Genomic DNA, 11300 nt, shown 5'->3' on the forward strand with positions numbered 1-11300 from the left:
TTGAATCAGGAATAATTATTTTTCTTTTGTGCGGTTTAATCATTCATTATCAGTGTGTACATGTATATCAGGTGGAGAGCCATCACGGTTTTCGTGACGTCGCGCGACAGACGAGTGAAGTTTGGAGTGGCCTGAAAAAGTTTTGACCAATCGTGCTGGGCTGATTGCAGAATTTCATTTTGTTATAGCACCGCAGGATTCTACAGGGGGCCATAGAATTAGACTTCCATGCAGATGGCCAACCTCGCAAGGTTCACACGGCTGACGTAATGAAGTCAACCTAAGCTGATCTCAACCTCCCAAAGTGATGCAACATTGGTTGGCTGTTAAAATTTTTTAGCTATGGCAGTGGCAACCTCATGGACAAATTGGAGGTTGAGTGAGGTCGAATGCTCGGTGAGGTTATATTTCACAGCAGCTGATGTGCACATTTCCACCTCATGAATAAATATGTGGAAAGTTTTATGATTTTACTGATATGAAGGGGTAATTATTTAATACAATAGATCTGGAAGTGGGCTTCACCCCAAGCCATCTGAGGCTTTGTTTTCAGTTTTTATAGACAGCTCTCATCACATATGAAGCATAGGTGTACATTTCTTTTGCTTTACTTCAGATGTGTGACACCACCGCAGTTGGATATCTTGCATCGGCCTGTATCCTCTGACCTTACTTTTAAAAGACAGTGAGTCACATGCCAAACTTCTTCCTCGTCGAGTATTCCTGCTCTAAACTAACAAATGACAGTTGTTGCCTCTCATTCAGTGTTGGCCAAAGACACCTAGCCAGAATCTTGGTACTGAATAATGAAACTGCGCAAGACATTCTTCTTCTGGTATGTTGCCTGTAGGCAACAAATGTCAAGAAAGGGCTAATGAGAAATAAATTAAAAACTGAAATACAGTAGAACCTCGTTGATACGATCTTCACAGGAACTGGAAAATAAAGTGTCTCATAGGAAAATCCTATCATCCAACATATTATCCAACCAAATTGGATTTTCGGGAAAAGAAAAACAAAACTTAACATTTCGAAAAATGTATTAAGCAGAATCGTATCGAGGTTCCACTTTATAAAAAGAAACGACACTGAAATTGGCTGTAGAAAAGTTAGTAAATTACTAACTGCGCTCTGAAGCTTGTCACAATTTTTTCTAGAGTTTAGAAGTCTAGGACCTTGATTTAACGCAAGAAATGAATAGTCAAAAATATTGTTACGGTGAAGGGAAGGAAGAAGTTGGATTAGACTAGACGAAGTCTGGCAGTTGCCTGAATGTCATTAACATCAGTTGTAAATGTACATTATTTTACACTTGTGGGCCTGCTTTTTTCCTGCAACATTTTGGTGGAGGTGCTGGGTACATTCACGGAACTTCGCAGCGGACATCATCTACCTGCCGCCACAATGGCAAATCAACCGGACGATACCGATGCAGACTCGGACATCAGTGTACTATCCCTCTCCGGCTTCCTCCATATTGGCGACGAGCAGCGGAAAGATCCTGTTCTTCGAACACTTATGGAACGCCTAAGCTCCTCGCCCAATGACCCATCCCTCCGGATGTTCACCTTGCGCGATGGAACTTTATACCGTTGCAGCGTTCGTCCAGACGGCCCGGAGCTCCTCCTAGTCGTTCCCAAGCACCTTCGACTCGCCTTGCTCCAGCAAGTTCACGACGCTCCTTCTGGCCCGGCATTTATCGCTCTGTGCGCCGTTATGTCGCTTCTTGCGACCTGTGTCAGCGCCGAAAGGCGCCTGCTATGCCTCCTGCTGGTTTGCTGCAACCAATTGATATCCCTAAAGAGCCCTTTTACTGGGTGGGCCTAGACCTCCTTGGCCCCTTTCCAATTTCCATCAAAGGAAACAAATGGATAGCTGTAGCAACGATTATGCCACGAGATATGCCATCGCACAAGCACTACCAACCAGCTGCGCTACAGATGTCGCCGACTTCTTACTATACGACGTCATCCTGCACCACGGCGCCCCTCACCAGTTGCTGATGAATCGTGGCCGCTACTTTCTATCGAAGGTCGTCGACGATCTGCTCCGCTCCTGTTCTACAGAACACCAGAGTGCTACCGCGTACCACCCTCAAATGAACGGCCTCACCGAGCGACTCAATCGCAAGCTAACTGAAATGCTGGCCATGTACATTTCCGACGATCACCGCGACTGGGACGTCGCTTTACCATACATCACTTTTGCATACAACTCGTCCCGTCACGACACTGCCGGATTTTCACCATTTTACCTGCTGTATGGCCGCGACCCCACCTTGCCCTTTGACATGTTGCTACCTTCCGCAGTACAATCACCCAGCACTGGTTACGCTCGCGATGCTATTGACTTAGCCGCCCAGGCCCGAGAAGTAGCCCATTATCGCCTCACAGTCTCGCAAGCTTCTCAAAAGCGACGCTATGACCTTCGGCACCGAGACTCCCATTTTTCACCTGGTTCCCTTGTCCTTCTCTGGACGCCTTCACGTTGCGTCGGCTTGTCGGAAAAACTACTGTGCCGTTATTCTGGTCCGTACCAGATCTTACACCAGCTTTCCAACGTGACATGCGAGATCGCCCCAGTCGGTCAGCCTTCAGTGCCTTCCAACCTCATTGGCGATGTTGTTCACGTCGCCAGGCTGAAGCCCTATGTCCCCCCATTAAGTGATGCCCTATATCTTGCACCGGGACAGAGCTACCCCGCCGGGAAGGTGACGTTACGGTGAAGGGAAGGAAGAAGTTGGATTAGACTAGATGAAGACGAAGTCTGGCAGTTGCCTGAATGCCATTAAATCAGTTGTAAATATACATTATTTTACACTCGTGGGCCTGCTTTCTTCCTGCAGCAATATCATGTAAGTACCCCTTTAAAGTTCAACATCTTTAGACGTATTTCTGCACATTGAGACGTAGTATTTACCGAAGACATAAGACTCTTAACAAAGCATGTTTCAGTCTTGCAGGCAAACCAAACATTTACAGTGGTGCACCTTCAAATGGTGCAGTCAATTCTATGGACCTAATGCTTGTATCTTGCACACCTGCTCAAGCCAGAGGCAGGAAATTAGGACAACCTCCAAAACATTTCAATGATCTCTTTCTGAAAGGGAGAAGTGTGTTTTATCCAGCAATTCTTGACATAGCCAGAGTGGTCTAAAGGTAAATTGACAACTATGTTCCTCACGAGCCCTGATTCACACTACAGGTGTTATCGGCCCCACCACGGTACACGCGTCTGTCGGGACAGAGCATTTCCTTGCCGATTTCTCCGCAGAAACAAGACGCTATCGACATTTGCTGATGCTCTAAACATCATCAGTATCCTATGTTAGAGGAGAAAATGGTGTGAAAACCCTCTATTTTCACAGATACAGGTTCCGTAACATTTTGTGCCGAGACATGACAGGATGGGTCAAATGTGTGAACCAGAATTAACTTACAATGGCACTTGAACATAAGATAAGTTAGAGAAACATTGCTGTAGACAGATGAAAAAAAAAAAACTAAAACTTTTCACCTGTAGACACAGGTGAAAAGTTTTAGATAATGATGCCAAAGGACAGACACCATTGCTTGTAATGCTACAGTAGAAGCACAAGGTGAGATTTTCAAGATCATATGCTGGAATCTAAACCACACAAGGCAAGCAAAGCCCACCTGCCAACTGTGTTCACAGCAGCCTACACATATTGTCAACACACGTGACGTTTCTGTGGCCAACATACCATGGCGGTTGTGCCAGGATGATTGTGGACGCAGATGGCAACGTAGCCAAAGCATTCTCGCCTTGAGCGCCTGCTGCATAAACCATTATTGCGTCTGGAAGCGTCCGCAACCTCCATGAAAGTGTTACAGAGGAAAAGAGATGCACCAAATATATTTACTGAATATTTACAAAAACTGTAGCAGCTGACAAGATAGTACATAGCACGCAAAATCCAAAAGTGTTCCCTTTTTCATCAGCCTTTTAAAGTATGCTTTCTAGATCACTAGACTTTATCTAAAGCAGGAACAATCGATCAATCCTCTTAAAAAAAAAGACAATACAGCACTGACATGGGTACTCACATGAATGAGCCCACTTCATGTGTCGACCACTCGAATCTGTTTTAAACACAGGCCTATTTCCAAAGCTCCAACTGCAGCGCACTTGCTTTTGAGATATGTAATTTAATTTGGGCTAGTTGATGGGTCTTAAACGAATGCACAGTGCAAAACAAAATATAGATGGAAGTGACAATGGTGCACAGAACCGTCTTCCAACTGTTTCTATTAGAGCATAACCTCCCTATAGCAGCGAAGCAACATATAGGGAACTGACAGTTAAACTGAAAAAAGTGCCAGTCCTGATTACACTCCCTTAGGCATTCACATATTTTTAATGATATCCCATTCATGCACTGCGTGCACAAGAGACTATTTAAATATGACAAGCCTTTGGTGCAACTTAGAATGAACAGGGGTTCCCTGCAGTGCGATTAGGTGACAAGTTTGGTTCAGTACATATTGATTGGTTTAATTGCATGGTATTTATATAATTGTTATTTTTACAATATAGTTTGCCTACTGACTAATGCAAAATTTCAGTGCAGCTCTATACATGTATCCATCTCGCAATATATTGGCTAGCATGGACAATCTGTCTCATGTGGCACTTCGCAAACAAAGCGAAGTGTGGCGCGACTGCGTTGCTAATTGGAAGACCACGAGAGCAGCACATGGGTGATGCGTGGGCGCAATTCACAGCAGCTGCCGCAGACAGACCTCTGCTCATGCAGCGCTTTGTTTCCATACAGATGATGCGCACTAGTGTGGTATAAAGGCATCCAAGATTTTCCTTCCTAGGAAACATCTAATGAAGCAATAGCTCCTAAGAAGCCCACTATCCAAAATAATCAAGAAAGGAATAGAGAAAAATGTCACAGAAAACCACATCAAACTAGGTCAGAGCACCAAAAGGTGACCAACATTCTAGGCCTTGCCCTTGGAAAAAGTCTTGCAGCAATGTTAATTGAGCACAAATGATATACAGGTATTCTATGGAGTGATGTCAAGGCTCGAACACTGAGCTCTGCTCTTCTGCAGGACCTTGGTGATGCACATTTTAAATGCCATTCTTCTGGCTACTATGGTTTCCAGGAAAATTGGTCATCCTTAAGAGGACAGGACACCACCATAGTGCATTTTCAGGCATATTACTTGCACTAGCATACAAAACAATTAAGGTCTACTGACAATGAACATTTGCGGCAGGACACAATAGCAATGACAGTATTTGGCAGGATGTTTAGACAACAGACTAAAAAGAGTGGACTGGAGGTGAAACCAGTTCTTTTGGTGAAGTATTTAGCTCGGCTTTAAACAGTGCATTGCTTGCATATAGGGCAACATACTTGTCATGTGCAATTTTGTAACAGTGTACTTATGATGGAAAATTCTGATCAAAACCACACAGTGGCATGGTGAGGCAAGTGGACAACACAGTGGTTTTAAAGCATTGTTTCGTGCTGAGTACTAAGTAGCAAGTTCGGTATTCCCGCACAGCAGCCAGGTTAATAAGATCAAAAATGGGAATAAAATGTCAAACCAAGTGACAAAGCATAAGTGAGACCTACAAAGTTTCAAGGTTCTTTGAGTCATGTATGCACCTTGTTGGCAAATGTGTTAACTTTCAACGCAGAAAAAATGTTGTCATTGGAAACAACTTGTCAAAGATAATCACTTGTTTATCAACAAAGCGAGATTTTATCACACAAAAGTTCAAAAAAGCCTGCTTAAAAAATTTAAAACACCAGTAATTTTGACCTTTTTTTACACTGAACACCCTGTGATTAAACTGTCTATGGCATCTCTAGCATGTCATGCGGACCAACACCTAGGCAAGAGACAATGCCAGCAACTGCTGCAGAATAGGTGAAAGCAGAGAAAACAGTGATGGCACGAAACAGGCTGTAGCATTACAAAAAGAAAATGCACAAGTTTGATGACAAATGATAAAAAAAAAATACAATTCAGCTCCCTTCCACTATGTGAAGATGGAAGACCAGCTGAAGCTGTACTTGTTGACAAGTATATTGAGTTATATATGGTTAATTGCTATATTGATTAAATAAAGAAACATACACACAACTTCGTTATCTTTGATATTCTATTTACTTTGTCACCATGGTAACCATTGCTTTGTGGTCACTGTGATATACTGCAATTGGTCGATGATGCTTTCGTGCCCACTCCCGCTTCTGTTTGCAAAGGTGATCCTCACGGGCACGCTGTTCTTCATCGGTTACAGAGCAGCTATCTGACATTATGGATCTGCAGACAAGACAGGTCTGGCTATAGCAGCTGCCCGTTGCCTTCACGCTGTTGCTCACACCGGTGCTCTTAACATGCACATCATTCTTCTTCAGTACGGGCTAGACGCGTCCTGGCCATAGCAGGACCAAAGTAAAACTGCTGATAACATCGCTAGAGTGATGTCGACTTCACAAGAAAACGAGGCACAGACATTGGTGGGTACACAATGACGTTTTATTATTCTGCCATCCACTCCAGAGCCACTGAGCACTGCTGGCGCACAGCAGGCTACTGTGGATTCAGTTTTGTCGACGCAACTTTTTTCTACACACCCTGTCGATGTATGCACTATTGGTCGCGGTCAGAACCTAGCCATATACAGCTTCGCTGTAAAAATAGCAGGGGAAACGGAAGCAGCCACGTTCAATGCATCACAAAGGAATGCAGCAAGCAAAAAGATGCGGTTTCTGCAGCACAAGCCATGACCTTGTACAGCTTGTGGCAACAAAATGCAGCACAAGCAGATAGCTCAATCACTTCGCAGTTGTTCTAGCCTTGTGAACTGGAGCAACTGGCTTTCCTGTCCAGGAAGCACGGGCAACGACACTGCACACATGTTGGTAATATCAAGCTTTGATGCAGACATAGTAATGTGTGGTGAGGAATTAAGTGTAATCTTTGTTTCCACTTCTGCATGAATTTTGTGGAAGTGCTGGAGGGTCAAGGTTTTATACAGCTATTAATTTATGTATGTGGTCTAATAAACCATTGCAAAGTGAATGTGTGGCATCAGCAACAGATAGCCAGGCACTATCACAAAAAGAAGCAAAATAATGCTAGGTTGTCGAAAGTTGCGAAATTCTGGAAGAGAGAGAGAAAAGGACAAGACTGCATCGATCAATTGGACATGACTGAAGGCATGCACGGTATGTTGAGCAAGAAGCGGACAGAAAGAGTACAAGGAAACGCATGAAGGAGAACAGTCTGACAGTGTGTGAAGGCAAGAGCATCACATGAAAAGAAAAATTTGAAGAAAGTAGCAAATAAATGGGGAGCTCAGATGCCAAGGAGCAAGAATTTTCTGCTAGAAATATTATTGCTGTTGTGCCTTAGCCCTGGTGCTGCAAATGGAAGGTGGAAGAAACAAGTACAGTACAAGTTGAAAAAGTGTTGTGGCAAGAGTGAGCGGCATTAGATCGGTGCCTCATCAAAATGATTGAATTTGCAGTGCTCATCTGCACTCAACAAAGCGTGCTAACCTGTACTCCTGGAAGTGTGTGAGCTATCTCGAGATGAAATGTGCAATCAGCCAGCTCTTCCAGATTCAGAAAAGACTTAAGACCAGAGGAAAATTTTTAAAACTACAAGACGGCAACCTGATTTGATAAATCTTATTTTGAATGTTTCCAGTAGAAGCACTTGCACCAACGGAAACTAAGCTGCATTAAAGGTTGGACTTCAGAAAGTGAATCAACACTACACCAACGATAAATGCACTTCCACTACATGGATGACTTGCCTTGTATGAAAACATTCTTTCACCTTTTGCTCTCCTGTTCGCCACGTAACCATTGCGGACTAAGACGAAGTCTCACTGTTTGGTGCAATGCGTTTGTCACTGGCTGACCACAAATTAATCGCTGTCAATGTTGTGTAATAAAATTAAAAAGTTCTCTTCAGCTCCTACTTTGTGACTAATGAGCTGGCTGCGCTTACATAGGTGCGGATCCACCTCCAGAGGGTCACCACTGAATTGCATCTTTGTTTTTTTCTTTTTTTACAGGAGCGTGGAGGGCTGCATTAATAGTGTTTTCTCACTGACTGCACATATGTTACCAGGCTTTTTATTAATCTTTTAAATCACCCACACAGGCGTACGTTATCCTCTTCATTTAGTAAAGAGGGCTAAACATCGACAAAATGATGCAGCTCAAATAGCTTGAACGTGTATGCGCTTTCTATCCGCAGTGATAGACAACATGGCTCGAGCGTTGCATAATGCCGTTTGCCTAAATCCAGCTTCGCTGCAGGGCCCCAATGTCGCGCAATGTATTGCGGCAAAGTATACCAAGAGTGGAAAGCGGCCAGTCAGAGGATACAGCGTGATGTACGTGCCCAATTGCCGTCACGTCTCCTGCCGCAGTACAAGCACAGAGACTCCGAACAAGTGTACTGGCAGGCATTCAGAGCTATTTCGCATGCGGTTGTAGCGGTCTGAGCCCTTGTTTCGCCCACATAGAGCGCCCCGTATATGAGCTAGACATCGTAACAGCCGGGATTATTAATTACCCTTGCGCACAAGCACCTCAGAAACGCTACGAATCTGCACCACGTAACCAATATCAGAGTTATTGTACAGCTTTCACAACGGTCTACTGTTATGAAATTGCATGACGACCACTTTTCTTTAGCATAAATGTGTTCCGTATTCATCCGCAGGGCGTAGTGTTTTGCCAGTGTGGCTCTCACAACGATTTACGGCTCAGATTGCATGGCGACGCAAGTTTTAGTACTTACACATACAGAGTACAAAATTTCCATTCCCACGAATCTCCAAGTGTGTTGTATGCTCAGTTACATTAAGAACTAATGCATCGCCACGGCAGTTGAATTCGTAAACTGTTTCCGTTCCCGCGATTCCCCTGAAGTGTGTGATATGCTGACCTTGATCAACGACACTAATGAACAATGCATCGGCACGACGTCATACTTTGCCACTAAAGTCCTCCGAGAAGACACCTCACTTCCAAGCGTATCCCCTGCGACTATAAAATTTAATATGCTACCGTCGCAACAAAATAGCAACAAACTCACCTCGGACGCGGCTTTGACATCTTGCCGCCCACGCATCCTGTCGATTCTGTGCTGCAAGCTCGGCTAGGGACAAACGGAGCAAACGGTTTTCTTCCCCGTAGTACCTAGGCGAAGAGAAATTTTGAGCACCAAAAGTCCCCACATTTCTCTCTCGCAACTACTGCTCCTCGCGCGTGCGCAGAAAGAGCGGTGAAATCCATTTTCGATGTGCTCGTGTGACTTTGCAACGTCGGTGAGTAAAACGGCGCCCGCAGACGGCGCTACAGCGTTTCTGCGCAAAACGCAAACGCGCCGCTAGAAACAGAGTCAAGATGGAGCCGAGGGCAGCGCTAAAGCGCAACTATGGTGGCTACCGGAAGGGAAAAAGCGCGACGATAAGCTGGCTCTTTATTTTATGACGCCAACTTCGACGCTCGTTGCAAAGGACGACCCTGACAACGACACATTGGCTCGCGATGCTGGGCTAGACTTCAGCGATTTATGCACTGATGAACGTGAGCTGTTGCTGGAAGCTCGCGCTGCCGGCGTCGTTGCGTACGACTACGGCGGCGGCCTGCTTTGAAAGGCACTCCACACGAGCACACTACGTGATTTTTCTGCTCTTTGCCAGCGCATTGGGGCAGAGGTACGGCACTGAACCACTTCGAACGGAGAGGTTCACTCGTTGGCACACATTGATAAGTAACGTTGGATTCGCCGCTGCGACTGCCCTTGGCCAAGTTCCGCGGACCGATCACGCATCCCACGACATAATATGGACGTGGCATTCTCGCTGCTTGTTCCAAATGCAAGTTTCGCGAGCCAGCAGGACCACCGCAGCACGACGCGATAACGAAAAACTGAAACTCAAAGTGCGCGCGGCGCAATGTCGAGCGAAAACGAAACCTTTCCATCACCCATACAACTGAAGCTTAACGTCAAAGTGCTATTTTTTCTTAGAATCCAATATAAGTAGACAAGTAGCATTTTCTTCCGTCTTATAATTAATGAAATAATCTTTTTAATACGAGTAGTTCAGTAATTGTGAAATAAATTGTGATGAGGAGTGCCTTTGTCATGGGGCTAGTACCAAAATGTCGCTGGAGCGTCTCAAATCGTGTCATCCATTTGCCTCAATTCCTCGGTTGCTAAAGCTCTGTTCGCGAATTATATTGACGCCTTAGACGTTCTAGAGCATTGCTTTATCACTTGAACTTGACTTCATACTAACCTTTAGTGTCCCTTTAACTCCAGCTGGCGGTCGCCTCCGCCGCATAGCGAACCACGCAAGATGCCGTGCTTCCGCCACAAAGCTCGCCGTTCATGCACTTCTCTCTCCGTCTCCTTCACAAGTCACTACACACACACACACACACACACACACACACACGGCACGCGTTTCCAGGTTAACATTAGGATTACATGTGCTCCATTTGCCGGGAAGCGTGAAGAGCAGTCAGGGGTGTTTGAATGCTATTGCACTCCACCCTTAAAGGCGAAGCTTAAGCATCCTACGAATTTTATGTCGAGTCACGGGCGCGGACGCATGGGGGGCCGGTCGCGAATGCAACAAGTCATCTGTTTTTATTTTTTCGGCCCTGCGCCTTCTCGTGTCCAATCTTCGTCCTTTATTTCTATTGATGAACGGGGCGTTGTCTAGCAAGAAAGCGTGGCAGAAAAGGGGCTCTGTAGAAGGAGGCAACCAAGACGACAATGAAACATTGGGGCTGCGATCGGAGATCATGATTGGGAGCCTTCGTTCAGTCAACGGCGCGGGGGATTGGCCTACTCCGCGCCGACGCCGCCAGCCGCGTGGCGTGGCCACGTTTTTGGTGAGGTCAAAATGACGACACGCAAAATGACGACGTCGCACGGCAACGTGCAACCGAGCACGTTGCCTGCTAGGCGCCGAACCCGGCGGGAGTTGGAAAGTTTGGAGCGATCACACGCTCGTTACGCGCGCGGCTTCGCATGGCGCTTCTGGTGGATTGGATTGGATCCAACCGGCGGCTGCGGCTGCAGGATAGCACATTCGGATCCAATCCATAGTTTTATTCGAGAAAATGGCGCATGCGTTGAGAACTTAGGTTGTTGCGCTGGCGTTGCTCGAGGAGGAAGGAGAGCGGGTGGCGGTGGAAAACGCGTTTGAAGAAATGGCAGAACACAAATTCCGGCGTCGCTTTCGTTTCTCGAAACAAATAGCGCGTTGGTTGT

The 11300-nt window shown here is 45.6% G+C and overlaps 1 protein-coding gene across 1 annotated transcript in view; it reads left to right on the plus strand.

The window, feature by feature from the left end:
- The window catches only part of LOC139060947 (uncharacterized), a 149264-nt gene that overhangs the window by 49817 nt on the left and 88147 nt on the right, over nt 1-11300 (plus strand). The window lies entirely within an intron of this gene.

This window comes from Dermacentor albipictus, chromosome 6 (assembly GCF_038994185.2).
Source record: "Dermacentor albipictus isolate Rhodes 1998 colony chromosome 6, USDA_Dalb.pri_finalv2, whole genome shotgun sequence".
Taxonomy (NCBI): domain Eukaryota; kingdom Metazoa; phylum Arthropoda; class Arachnida; order Ixodida; family Ixodidae; genus Dermacentor; species Dermacentor albipictus.